Source organism: Chiloscyllium punctatum, chromosome 36 (genome assembly GCF_047496795.1).
Source record: "Chiloscyllium punctatum isolate Juve2018m chromosome 36, sChiPun1.3, whole genome shotgun sequence".
Taxonomy (NCBI): Eukaryota; Metazoa; Chordata; class Chondrichthyes; order Orectolobiformes; family Hemiscylliidae; genus Chiloscyllium; species Chiloscyllium punctatum.
Genome location: NC_092774.1, coordinates 51,344,156 through 51,359,594, shown reverse-complemented (window position 1 = coordinate 51,359,594; position 15,439 = coordinate 51,344,156). Strand labels below are relative to the sequence as shown.

At 39.2% G+C, this 15,439-nt stretch overlaps 1 pseudogene; it reads left to right on the top strand.

The window, feature by feature from the left end:
• Positions 1–564: 564 nt before the first annotated feature.
• Positions 565–15,181, top strand: LOC140460090 (probable G-protein coupled receptor 139; annotated as a pseudogene).
• Positions 15,182–15,439: the final 258 nt, after the last annotated feature.

Here is a 15,439-nt window from a genome sequence, read left to right as displayed (position 1 = left end):
TATTGTAACTACTTGTCTTGTGAAATAAATCAAAATATTTATTTGTTGTATAGTTCAATAGGCAGTGGCAAAGAAAAATCTCTTCAATCATTTAACTGAACATTTAATTTTAAAGAAGGCAGCCACATTGCAATGTGTAGCAGAACAGCAATGAGGTCGACACTGTCTAATTTTGATCTAGTTGCTGAGTTGTCATTCTGGAGTGAGAAACAAATACTAAAAGACAGATGGGACGAACGGTCTTGAGTGAGGAGATAATTGTTGATGGAATGTGTATTGGATTTTCCTTTTATTGATACTTGACCAATATGAGTAGAACAGTTCATTTATTGAAATTTTCTAATTCAATCTCGAATGTGAATATATTTTATCGCAATATTGTCTACACCCAATGTCGTAATCTGTTTGCTGATTTTATTTTTGGAAAACAGAATCGAATGATGTTGTTATCTCATCAATCCCGTGGAGATTTCACAGGGCATATATTGGAGGCTGTTAGCAAGTATAGTTTACAACAGAGTGAGATTCCTGGCAGCGTGAAGTGATAGCTAATTAGTACTAATAATGATTGATACATTTCTCAATATTGATAAAATATTCTATACAGTCCTTGCCATTATTGGTGTTCCTGGTAAGTGTTAACTGTTGATGTTGTTGACAAGTGTGTACCGCAACACAATAGGTTGCTTGGCAGACACAGGCTCTCTAAAGTGTAATATTTTATTTGTTAAAATTTATGTCATTTTAGATCAGCCGTCAGAAGGAAGAGTTCATCAAAGTTCGAGTACGCTCTCACTGGCTGTAGGTTACTGACCAGAGAGCCATTCCGGAATTTACTGATGAGTGGAAATCTAAGTAGAGTTTAACAGTATGGCATAAGCTCGAGCGTAGTAAAAACAATGACTGCAGATGCTGGAAACCAGATTCCGGATTCGTGGTGCTGGAAGAGCACAGCAGTTCCTGATGAAGGGCTTTTGCCTGAAACGTCGATTTCGAAGCTGCTTGTATGCTGCCTGAACTGCTATTGCTCTTCCAGCACCACGAATCCAGAATAAGCTAGAGCGTAGGCCAATATAAACGTGGTGATATTCTGAACTAAGCGACCATGTCTGCATAATTTTATACTTGTTGGATAAATATTACATGAAATTATCTCAATCGCTATCCTGACTACTGAAGTGATAATGATATATTGATAGGAGAAACCTTCATTGTAGAATTCAACTGAGCATGGTCAGTGTGCAGCAGGAAACCCCAGTGCGAATATATTTCTTGGAAGGTCTATCACAGTGAAATTTTACTGAGTACATCTCGTGAAAAGTAAATTATTAATTTCACCGAATTGTAATTTTTGCGTGACTTTTTCCTCTTCAGTCCATGCGTTTGTCTCGGACTTTTAACAATGTAAAAGAAATTGTAAAGGGGGAAGGTATTGCTCTGTTTGGTAGTTCTTTTTTCAAAGAATGTGCAAACTGAAATATCTTTATATATTTCTGTTTTCTGTCGAATTGATTAACTGTGACAGAAAAACAAATCATAGTATCCAATTAAAGGATCTAAAGTCGCTATAACTTCAACTGTAAAGCTATTCCCGCGTTAGAGAGAAAGAACTAGCGATGGTTTAACGTCACCTGCAACGCCAGATACATTGTGTCAGACCTGCATCAATTTGGCCTGATGGTAGTATTCTGGTATTGACAAAGCCCACTCGTGTTCTTATTGCGTAGCAGCTATGTGAGACAACTAGGTTTATGACTTATTAAAATGTTTTGAGATACCTTACAATTTTAGTCAAACTCTGGACAGGTTGAACACGTTTGCGGGTCAAGACTAATTGTCTGAAATCTCACTGATATATGATGACACACATCATGTGATCGTACAGGATGTTTTCGATGCACCATAACTCAGCATCACATTTGCTGAGTGCACATATGTCTCGAGCCTTAATTATAAGCTTGATGATAAGGTCAATCATATACTGCATGGCACAACTGCGTTGAAAGCTACATATAATTCCATTGGGAGTTTTAAGTATCCTAAAATGATTGAGCATTTGTGAACCTTTATTTTTAAAGATACAACTTTTCCATGGAAGCAAATGTGGTGATCAATCCGAAGAGATTTTTTGCTGATCAATTATCTGACATATGACTACCATGGCCAGTTCATGACTATCCTTTAAGCGTATATCCCGTGGTTGGGCAAAGTTTAAAGAAAAGTAGCTTCATTCAGTTGTTCAGGTGAAGGAACGGACTGAAATTATCTAGAACGTGTGAAGATTTACACTCCTAAGCAGATTAACCTTGAAAGTGTTTAAATGAAGGCGCTCTAGTATGCACTGCTAGTGAATTATGTGTACAATCATGGACATGCTTTATGCAGAAAGGCAGAATCCAAAAATGCAACGTTTCCAAAACTAGAAAATTCTAGACAGTTATTCTTTGTATATATAATTACACCAACATCTTTACCAATCAGCCCAGTTTAAAATTTGAACAATGCGTTATTTCACAGTCATTACTGACTGCTGAGTTCTCAATGACAATGTCTCTTGACAAGTCATCAATGTCGACTTGTAACACATCAACCCTTTATTTTCATATATTACACAGGCTGTTTCTTTTTGATTTGATATTTCTTACGAAGTATTATGATGAGTGAAAACGAAAAGTTTCTGAAACGCATCTGCTTGTTTTATCTTGGCAATAACTATGGAAGGAGTGACATTATCTCCAAGAAAATCTAAAAGAAATTCAAGCATTTAGAAAGCTGCTACATATCAATTCTTGCAAAGGGTTAGTTTTGCTGTCGCATTGATTATTACCTCAGGTCAACAGTGAGAATTTATTGGTCAGGAATTTTTACTTCTATTATGACCACAATGCAGTGCGAATGTGCGGCTGTGGGTACTTCATTGCAGATTTCTATGACTGGATTTTTAATTAAATAGCAGCTTGTATCAATATTTCATGGTTTTCTTAAAAATGAATGTTCCCCTGTCTCACTCTGTCCTCAGCAGTGTGAAGTATGACCCAGGGAAATTTAAAAAAATGTAATACGAAAATTGTGTCCAAGAAATGTAAGTACATATAAAGCTGAAAATTAATTATTTGTAATACAAAAATCAGTATGAACATAGCAAATAATTAAATTAAAAAATTTCACGAATGGCATCAATTCTTCTCAATTTTGAGCCAGTGTTAACTTATTCGAATGTTTTCAGTTATTTTGTGGCATTCTTTATCTGACTGAGTTTACTACAAAATCGAAGCTGCCAACAATTTGGAAACAAATACAATTTCTTGTCCCCGGTGTGTTCACTGAAATTTTTTTTAAAAAGGCACTGAGTTATCACTAATCCTTGCAGAAAAACAATTCACACATTCCAGCAATCATTCGATAAATCATTTAGAAATTGCTGTTACACTTTACTGTTATTGTTCCTTTTAATATGCAGAAAAGTCCATGCCCATTCTGCCACATTTGCTCTGACGTCTGTGGTTCGAGTAAGGCTTGCTATGAATGTCGAATCTTTTACAAATAATTGACACAATCACAGGATTTTGCAACCATTTTACTTAGCTAGTCTTCAATTTCTACTAACTATTACAATGTCTGCATGCATTTGAACAAGCTTGATCATGCTTCTGATGTACATGCTGTGTATGTATTATACATTTTGTAGTTCTAGATTTTCGTTTTTAATATATGCTTCACTGAATTATTTTCCTATCAGTCATGTTATTTAACAAGTGAACAATCATTTCAACTTGTGTTGCCTTCTGCGTTAAATACACGAATAATGTTCTCTGTATTTTAGTCGTTAACTGATGTTCTGTTTGTTACAAATGAGCAGATTATCTTTCCTGATGTTTCCTGTCGATTTTCTGTTTGTGGTGACAATGCTGCCAATGCAAAGTTTTCTTTTTTTTATATAGTTAAATTGAAACGGATCGCAAAAAAGCTCATGTCCTGATTTTTACTGTTTATCTACTGTGTTCTGCCCCATACCCCTAACCACAAATTTCCTTTGTTTCAGAATCTGAGTTCTAATACATTGCATTTTTTTGCCCTGATCCTATTAAGATCACCAGCTGTTCACAAATGTCTTAACTAATTCGAAGTGTTGGATTTTCCTTCACATTGTTTAACATGATGTATGACCATTCGCATGCTATTGCTGATGTTCTTGCTTTAACTTCAGCCTCGTGACTAGAACTATCATTACCTTATATACTAAAACTTTGGCCACATCCAGGTAGAATGTGCACCAATCATGTATTCTTCTCCGCTCTCCCAATGCTTCATTGGCACTGGCACTGAGGCCCATTCTTTAGTCACGATCAGCGTCTGCATCCCCCGTGTGAACTGTAAGACCTATTCTCAAAACGTACTCCATCTATTTTCCACGAGGTAAAATATGTCTTCGAATTGAAAAGATAATTCCATGGATTTACTATTCGTTAGTAACTATAATCTGTCCTTATAGAAGAATAATCAGAGATATGGGAAACGACAATGATTAGACTGGATGAATACTTTGCTGAATCACTCAGTTCAGATTTTAAGATTGACTTTGAGCGCCCCGCAATTGTCACTTTATTTTCGCACAATTTCAACATTTTAATCATTATCTCCTAAACTCTTCCAATTAAGAGTCACTATGATGATAGTTTTATGATTTGTGAAAATGACCATCTCCTAACTGATTATATAATAAGGGCTTTAATGTTCTTGGACAGTCAGCATAATCGAAAATGGCGACACTGGAGTGACTTTGGATTGTGGGCTCGTCCTTCTGATCCGAGAATTGGTGTGGCACCGATTTCAGGTTTGCCCACACCGCTCGAATTCATCCCTGTTCCACCCGACTTTAACGGTTAAGAGAAGTATTCGTCTCCTTTTCATTTCTGTTCATTCCGATCTGGCATTCTGCTCTAGAGCATTTCATTTGTATCATATTTCGTGCACACAGAAAGAAATGTCTCTTATCTTTCAGCTAATTCCAAATCAGGGAGAAGAATTAGAGCCATTGAGCTGTTCAACATGGAACCATGCCTTTTGGTTAAATTTGTTCATGCCGACCAGATACCCTAAATTAATCTCGTCCTATTTTCCAGTCTTTGGCCCATATCCCTCTAAATAATTTCTATTCATGTACCCATCAGGTGCTTTTTAAATGTTGCAATTGCACCAGCCTCCACTACTTCTTCTGGCAGCTCATTCTATACAAGCACAACCTTCTGCGTGTCACGCCACTTAGGTGCTTTTTAAGTTTTAACTCTTTCGCATTACAACTACGCTCTCTAATTTTGGACTCCCACAGTACGGGAAAAGAACTTAGCTATTCATGACATCTATGCCCCTCATGATTTTATAAACCCCTATGATGTCACCCCTCAGCCTGAAACACCCCAAGAAAAATCGACGCCATCTTTTCAGCCTCACCTTATAGTTGAAACCCGCCAACGTTGGTAACATTCTTATAAATGTTTTCTGAACCCTTTACGTTTCAAAACATCCTCCCTATCACAGGGAGACCAGAACTGAATGAACAATATAAAAGTGTTTTAACCCATGTTCTGTACAGCGGCGACATGCACACTCAATTACTAAACTCAATCCATTGGCCAATTAAGTTAAGCATACAAATTAGGTATGGTTTGTTGTGATTAAATTAATTACTGTTAAATATACTGAAATACAATGAGATGCAATGTGTGATATTCTGGCCGATCATTCCATGTGTAGATATATTAGGCTATTAAAGAAAAAGAGAGAATATTTTGTTACAGCTAAAGAAAAGCTGTAGAGAGATGTCAACTTTCATATTTGAAAGTCTGTTCAAAAGTGTAGAAGAAGCTGCATTTGAAACCGTGGGTATTTGTTTTCTAACTCTTGTGACTTCTTCCTGAAAGAAGAGGACAGAAGTAGACATATGGGATGAGTGAGTGGTCAGTAGTTATAGTGGCTGTTTTCCCGAAGCAGGCGTAAGTATCGACTGAAACTGTGGATGGAAGATTGATTTGCATTATGGACTGGGCTTTGCTCAGAACTCGTTGTAATTTTGACGATCTTGCAGACAAAAGTTGCCATACTAAGCTGTAATGCAGCCAGATAGAATGCTTTCTCTGGTGCATCTATATAAAAAAGGTAAGACATATCGAGCACATGTTAATATTCTTTTGGCTTCTAAGGAAATAGATGCATCTGTGTGTCTGATTTTCTTTATCGGAAAATCGACGTGAATGGACCAGGACAGATCGTTGTTGAACGTTACTCATAAGAATCCCTGGATCATCTCGTTCTCAGCAACAATATTTCAGAAAGGGGTGCGTCCTGGAGACGATTATCAGCTCCTTCATTGATGGAGAGTCTGCTGTCCTTACACCATGTCACGAAGGAGTCTATCTCTTTCACTAACTCAATCTCAACATTGTTTGAGAGCCGACTTACGAAAATGGTGTTGTCAGCAAAACTGTAAATAAAGTTAGATTGCCAGTTGGCCACACAATTTTGAATGTATGTAGAACTGTAGTAAGAGGATGGTTATTGGGCGCCGGTGTTGAGGATTGTCTGATGCACAGGCAATTTAGAATTTCCAAGTTCGGGCTTTCAGCTGAAGATCTCATCGAATCCCAGGGAAATGGTGTTATGTCGAAGGGTTTTTGAACACATGATGATTTATCTGCAATGAGGCATTGCAGATCCGAGAATTTGGATCGCATATAGAGACATAACTAACTCATATGAAAGTCCAAACTTGTGGGGAAGGAAATTCTGCGAGGATTCGAATGGGTAAGTTTCTGATTCTGGTCTGAATATGTTTCTTTAACCAATAATTCTTAAACGGTACCAAACTGCCCGAGGTTCTGGTCCAGGGTTCTTGAGCATGCCATTGTCACATTGAGAGGTCATGCTGCATAGACTGACGAAGTCGATATATGATTCAAATTTTCAGTGAGTTTCCTGAAAATCCTCACTCTATGTAATCTTTATAATTTTTTAAGGTGGAGCTATCGGCTGCTTTATTTTGTTCATCACCATGTTCAACTTTATTCATTTTCCCTATATTCAAAGAATCGGTACAGTGTTGAAACAAGTCCACACCGAACCTCCGAAGTGCAATCAACCTCGACCCATAAACCTTCCCTATAATTCTACACGTACCCTAACCATTATACATAACTTACACATCCCTGAAGACTATAGGGAATTTTATATGTCCGATTCACTTAACCTGCACATCTTTGGGATTATGTTGTAAGGAGATGTAAACAAAAAAACGGGTAAAGAGCGCTGTGGTTGTGATTGCAGGAATAGGATATAGAACCTAGAAGAGTATACAGGTCCTTCAGCCCACGATGTTGTGCCAAGCTTTTTACAAAATCTAATATAATCATATCCTACACATCACTCACATTGCTGTCGTCAACATAGTTGTCCTGCAGTGGTTTAAATGTACCTGAAGACACTGAGTCTACTCCCACCGCTGGCAAAGCACTCGACGCATACACCACCCTCTGCATAAAGAATCGTCCTCTCACATCTCCCTCATTCCATCCTCCAGGAACCTCAAAATTATGATCCTTCGTGGTACCCATTTCTGCCCTGCAGAAATGTCTCTGGCTATCTACTATGCCTCTCATTACCTTGTACACCTCTATCAAGTCACCACCTTCCTTCTTCTTTCCTGTGTGAAAAGCCACCGCTCACTCAATCTCTCTTTACAAGATAAGCCCTCCAATCCAGACAACATCCTGGTAAATCTCCTCGGCATTCTCTCTAAAGCATCTACATTCGTCCTATGATGAGGCGACCAGAATCTCATTGAGTTTTATTGAGTTGCAGAAAAACCTCTTGTCTCTTAAACTCAATGCATCTGTTAATGAATGGCAAAGCACCGTCGACAATAAACAATAAACAATAGGTGCAGGAGTAGGCCATTCTGCCCTTCGAGCCTGCACCACCATTCAATATGATCATGGCTGAGCATCCCTAATCAGTATCCTGTTCCTGCCTTATCTCCATAACCCTTGATTCCACTATCCTTGATAGCTCTATCCAGCTCTTTCTTAAATGAATTCAGAGACTGGGTGTCCACTGTCCTCTGGAGCAGAGCATTCCACAAATCCACTACTCTCTGGGTGAAGACGTGCCTCCACATCTCTGTCCTATATAGGATACCCTATATTTTTAAGCTGTGCCCTCTGGATTGGCCCTCACCCATCAGCGGAAACATGTTTCCTGCCTCGAAAGAGTCCAATCCTTTAATAATCTTATATGTCTCTATCAGAACCTCTCTCAGTCTTCTAAACTCAAGGGTATACAAGCGCAGTCGCTCCAGTCTTTCAGCTCAAGATAGTCCCGCCATTCCAGGAATTGACCTCGTGAACCAACGCTGCACTCCCCCAATAGCCAGAATGTCTTTCCTCAAATTTGGAGACCAGAACTGTACACAATACTCTAGGTGTGGTCTCACCAAGGCCCTCTACAGCTGCAGAAGAACCTCTTTGCTTCTATACTTAATGTCTCTTTTTATGAAGGCCAGCATGCAATTAGCCTTCTTCACTACCTGCTGTACCTGCATGCTTATCTTCATTGACTTGTGTACAAGAACAGTCAGATCACTTGTACTACCCCTTTACCTAAATTGATTCCATTTAGGGAGTTATCTGCCTTCCCGTTCTTGCCACCAAAGTGGATAACCAAACATTTATCCACATTAAACTGCATTTTCCATGCATCTGACAACTCACCTAATCTGTCTAGGTTAACCTATAATCTCCTAATATCCTCCTCACATTTCATCCTGACACCCAGCTTAGTAACAACAGCAAATTTGCTAATGAAATTACTAATACCATCTGTACGCCTGGATAGTGTGCATTTGTTTAATTAATATAGTTAAATCCCTATTCCTTCACAGGGACTTGAAGGATGCTCGAGAATGGAACATGTTTCTGGAAAGCATAGCTCTTTCCAAATTGAACAGGGATTTTATGATTTGCCTGGTTTCACATTTGCTTTGAAGCTTTCACTCAATGTGTAAATAATTATGCACTTTTCCGACAACAAGATCCAGATGTGAGGAGGATCTGAACAAATGTGGGACTTTTTTATTCCGAGGTAGTGAGAATCAATGCTCATGGCCTGAATCATTCATCCCAGCACTAACTGTATACTTTGTGCGTTCTAATGTGGCAGCCATTGGTTTTAGGTATAAACCAACAAATGTGATTAAATCAGAGACTCGACTATTTAATGTGGTTAAATTGCCAAAATACTTCCTGTAAATAGCCAACTGGGTGATGTTTTTCACAGTTCATTAAAAGAGAAACGTTTGGAGCTTTGCTTGAAGGCAGGTACGGTGGCTGACTGGTTAGCATTGCTACGTCACAGAGCCAGGAATCCGCGTTTCATTCCAGCCTCGGGCGACAGTCTGTGTGGGGTTTGTGCATGCTTCCCTTCTCTGGTTGTGTTTGTCCCGTGCTCCACATTCCGCCCACAATCCAAAGACATGCAGGTTAGATGAATTGACCATGCTAAATTGCCCAAAGTGTTCAGAGATCTGTGGTTTAGATGCATTAGTTTGGCAACAATGTGGAGAAATAGATTGGGGATTGGATCTCGGTGGTGTCCTGTTTCGTGTCCATTTGTTCGACCAAGTGGCTTTTTCCACAATGTAGGGATTATATTAATCAGTGATGGAATCTGGAAATTTTAATTTCTAACCCAAATCTGTTCCATCATTTTAAGGGCTAACTTGAAATTCATACTGGCTTATTGAGACACAGATTCGTTGATCATTAATTCTCAGTCTCTTTTCCCTTCACTGCCTTGCAGTTAATTTAGTGTCAATTTTCATCCTCTCTCGTGGAAAGTGTGGCCTATCCAACTGCACCACTCGTTACCTGGTGGCAATGGCAATCGCAGATCTACTGGTCATTATCACAGAGGTCATACTGAACCAGATCAACGCTCATTACTTTCCTTTGTGTTTTTTGGACATCACACCAATTTGTAGCTTTCGCAAGGTCCTGCAAGGTGGAGCCATAGACTGCTCTGTGTGGTTTACAATCATTTTCTCTTTTGACAGATTTGTGGCTATTTGTTGCCAGACGTTGAAAACAAAATATTGCACTGAAAAAGCTGCAGCTGTGGTTCTTGCAACAACAAGCATCGTGCTGCTTTTAAAAAACATTCCATTTTATTTCACTCAGGAACCCGGAGAGATAGTCAACAATGTACCATGGCGATGCATCGATAAGGAAACATTCTATACCGAAGTTGGCTGGATGGGATTTGCCTGGTTTGATAGGATTATGACACCATTGGTTCCATTTGCTTTAATTCTGCTGTTTAATGCTCTAACAATCAGGCACATTATAACTGTCAGTCAGGTTCGTAAGGAACTGAGATGTCAGAGCAAGGGACAGAATGACAGTGATTCAGAGATGGAGAGTAGAAGAAAGTCTATGGTTTTACTCTTTAGCATATCTGGCAGCTTCATACTTCTGTGGTTGGTGAACGTTATTGAATTCTTCTATTACCAAATTTTAGGAATTGATCGCCACACTTACTATGATTCTGAATATATATTTCAACAAGCTGGTATTATGTTGAGAAATTTAAGTTGCTGTACAAACACCTTCATTTATGTGGCAACTCAGTCCAAATTCAGAGCGAAGTTCACCAATGCAGTGAAATATTTGATGACATAAAGTACTCTTCATTTATTTGAAAAAAAATCAACGGGGAGCAGTCACTTGTGGATTTCTAAGTTTTCCATATATCAGTAAACAATGAAATCAAACTCCTAACACAGATTTGGCAAAGACAGGTGAATCATCCGAAACTGTGTGAGATGGTAAGAATTTGATTTAGAGAGGGCGGGATGAAAAGTGGGTAGAATGATTGTCACTGTTTAGCGCTGGGTATGGGAAATGGTGGTTTTTGATTACACTTCATGAATTCAGCTTTCTTTTCTTCATATCGTCTGACAATGAATTTGATAATACGATCAACAAATACCATACACGCTAGAGTTGAGGTTCTTGCATGATATGAAAGGGGCGCTCATGATTTCAATTCCAGATTCTTTCTGTACTACGAAGTTCGTGTCAGTAATCAGAATGATGGAAATGTCAACGTGAAAATGGGAAGACATCATGACAGAGAAGCCAACTATTGGTCACAATATGCAGTCGGATTGATGCAGTCGTATGATTGGCATTTCTACCTGCCCAAGAAATGTAAGTTATGGTGTTTGGGACATTATTAACGGTGTTCTGAAAACATTAATATGAGATCCTTAGGAAGATATTTTGAGATCCAAATGGGGCTGGAAATTGGAAGTCAAAGGGGCTGAGACATTAAGAAGATAGTATCCCCAAAATGACCAAGAAAATCACTATTCACAAAGGGATACTCTCAGCATCTACCGCACTATGACCTGCTGTTGCCTACACAGCAGAGAATGTTTCTCAACATATCAGTTGCTGAGCAGAATATGGAAGCTGTGATTTCCGTTGGGCGAGCAAATATATCTTAATTCAAACTAAAGACTGGAGAACAATTGCACTGTCAAGATCAAACGTTAACTTACTGAAATGGATTAACAATATGAAGTGTGTTTCGACGGCAACTCAAAGTTACAATTCCGCCAAACAATGAAATGTTTGCACATTTTAAACTGGAGATTTTTGTATCGGGACTATAATTCTCTGGAAGGCTCGTTATAATCAAAATATATTCAGCACGTGTTAATAAGTCAAGTTTACTATAAGGTTCTAAAGGAATAAAATTTCTCTCGTTTTGTCTTTTGTGAGTGGTTATTTTGTGATGCTTTGTCAATGTTGTTCCTTGACTGTTTGTTACAGTAAGTACGTTCAAACTTGAATTAATGGATTGCAATTACTTCATATTGAAACAAGAAATTGGAATATATTAATTATTCTGAGTACTTTCTCCATGCATGTTAGCCAGATGTAGATTTTTAAATAAATTTCATGACTGATTTGCATTGTCCAGATAGTCAGGGTTCGTTTCAAAACGGTGTTACCGTCAAACAAAATAGTTTGAAAAATTGTGAAGGGTATTGGCAGATTCGGTGCTGAAAGGAAATTTTCTTCCAGGAGGAGCCTAAAATAAATGGATGTGATTTCTACGTAAAGGAGCTACCCAGCCAATTCAGATTTGAATTTCAACATCTTCTAACAATTTAGTGCCAACCTTTGGAACTCTATACCATAAGAAAACTTGATATTTTACCATTGAATAAAACCATGGCTGACTCAGAACTGATTTAATAATGTGTAAATAAATGTGCGTGGCAATGGGATTAAAGGAATTCAGACATAAATGTGGAAATAGGTCAATGATAAGAATTCCAATGATCGTATATAATAAAGGAGAACGATGATAAGTTTAAAGGATTTTTTCTACTGCTGATTTGTATGTTCTTAGTTTTTTGATGTCTAATCCTTTAACAATGATCCAATGCTTCTCAGTTTCAAAGATCAACTTTTGTTATTGTGACTATAGTAAAATACTAAAAGCCCTGCGCAGGAGGGAGGGGTTCAGATATGTGAATTATGGGGATACTTTCTGGGGGAGGAGGGACCTGCAGAAAAAAGGGTCGTTTACACCTGAACTGGAGGGCTACCAATATCCTGGTCGGGAGCTGTGGAAAAGGTCATCGGAACCTGAGCTAAGGATCAGATGATGGAAGAGGCAGTCAACAGTCAGAGACAGCGTGCAGAGAGTCTGTGAGGAGGGATTGGTACTTGATAGGGCAAAGGTGCAGCCAATGTGATGGGGTTATTTGTGTCGATTTTATTGCAAGAAGTATTAGGAACAAGGGTGATGTACGCGGCGCATGAATTAATTGTTGAAACTTTGATGTTCTGGCCATGAAGGAGATTTTGGTATCACAGATGGAGGAATGTATGCTGGACGTACCGGGGATTAGATGTTTCAAAATTAATGGAGTGGGGGTGTAAAAGAGGTGGAGGAACGAAATTGTTAATCAGGGATAATATCACAGCTGTAGAAATGGAGAACGTTGAGGAGGGTTTAACTACAGAGTCAATATGGCTGGACATCATAAACAAAATTAGCGCATATTCAGAGTTTTCTACAGGCCACATATTAGCAACCAATACACAGATTGGGAGCCAGGTTTTGGAAATGTGTAGAAGTAACGGGATTATTGTCATGAGTGATTTTAACTTCACTCATGTTTAATGGAAACTACTTAGTTCAAATCGCTGGGATTGAGCAATTTCTAACAGTTATGTCCAGAAATGGTTCCTGATGCAATATGTAGTTAGGCTGAGAAAAGTGGCTGCCATATTAGTGAGCCATGCCAGGTGTCAGATCTCTCGGTGGGTAATAATTTTGTTGATAGTGATCACAACTCATGACCTTAACTATACTTATGTAGAAGGATAGGAGCAGATGGTATGGGAAAACCTTTAATTGGGAGCGGCGGGTTACAACGCTATTGGGTAGGGACTGGGCCGTATAATAGGGAATAGACGAAGTCAGAGAACCGTTAAAGTTGTATAAGAAACAATTGATAATAGTGCTGGATAGTTTTGTCGCACTGAGTCATGGAAGAAATGATAGTTTGAAAAAACCAAGGTTGACTAGGGATTTGGAACATTTAGTCAAGAGAAAGAAAGAAGATTCCTTAAGGTTAGGGAGGCAAGGATCAGGCAGGGTTTTATAGGGCTGGAAGATTGCCAGGAAGAAACTGAAGAATCGACTCAGGGAACAGGAAAGCTGAATAGAAAAGCTTTCATTGGTAGGAAAAATGAAAACCCGAAGGCGTTCTACATTAATGAAAGGAACAAAAGGATGGTTAGAGTGTGGGTAGGATCAATCAGGGGCAATCAGGTTTAGTGGAGGGAACTTGAGCTTGGGCTCGGAGGAGAAGTGGAGGTCCTTAAAGGCATCTATGCTTCAGTATTCACTACTGATACCGCCACGAATGTTACTGAGGACAGCGTGAACCAGACTAAAATCCTATAACAGATTGATGTTAGGAAGCAGGATGTGCTAAAAACTTTGAAAAACATAAGGTTTGATAAATTTCCTGGACCAGACGGGGCACACACTAGGTTAGTATAGGAAGTGAGGAAAGGGATTGCTGCACCTTTGGCGATGATCTTTGGATCCTCATTCCATCAATGTTGATTTCACCAGTTCGCTAATCTCCTCTCCCCCTACCTTATTCCAGATCCAACCCTCCAACTCGGCACTCCCCACTTGAACTGTCCTAGCTGTCCTTTTTCTTCCTCTTGTCCACTTCACCCTTCACTCAGACCTGTCATCATCACTCTACCAGGTTCATCTACCTTGCTTATTCCCAGCTACATTCCTCCCAGCCCCATGCCCTCCTATTTATTTCTCAGAATACATCCCACTCTCCAACACAGCATTTGTAATGAAGAGCTTGTGCTCGAAATGTCGACCCTCCTTGTCCTCCAATGCTGCCTGATCAGCTGTGAATTTCCAACACCATACGTTTTGATACTGGATTCGAATCGGATTATTGGGGAGAGGCAAATGTTAATCCCTTGTTCGAAAAAGTGAATTTTAACAATCCTGTGAATTTCAGACAAGTCAGTTTAATGTTAGGGGTAGGAAAAGTATTGGAGAGGATTCTGAGAGACAGGAATTCTGCTTACTTTGAAAACCATAATTTGACTACAAATAGTCAGTATGGCTTTGTTAGAGGCAGGTCATGCCTCACAAACCTTATTGAGTTATTTGAGGCTATGATAAAACAGGTTGATGATGGTAGAGCAGTGGAAGTGACGTCCATGGATTTTAGAAAGGCTTTTAGTAAGTGTCCTCATGGTGGGCTCTTTCAGAAAGTAAGGAGGAATGATACATACAGAAACCTGTCTGTCTGGACACAGAATTGGTTGGCCCATAGAAGGCAAAACGTGATGGGAGATGGATAATATTCAGCCTGGAGCTCCGTAACAAATTGTGTTCCACAGGGATCGTTTCTGGGACCTCTGTTTCTTTTTATTTTTATATTGACTTGGATGAGGAAGTGGAAGGACGCCTGAGCAAATTTCCTGAAGCGTTGTTGGATTATTGGAAGATGGGAGGCCTGTTGTGGGGAGCAATGCAACAAAGACAGAATGCAGAACGGGACTAAGAAGTGGCAAATGAATTTCAAACTGGAAAAGTGTGAAGTCGTTCACTTTGGAACGTCGATTTTGAATGCAGAATGCAAGGTTGAATACGGGATTCTTGGCAGTGTGGAAGAACAGAGGGATCTTGGGGTCCGTGTTCATAGATCCCTACAAGTTGCCACCTCGGTTGATAGAATGGCTTAGGCGGCTGATGTTACCATGGCGATTAACTTAAAGTTGTGGAACTAACATGACTGGCAAAACTTAACTTTATTCTTGTG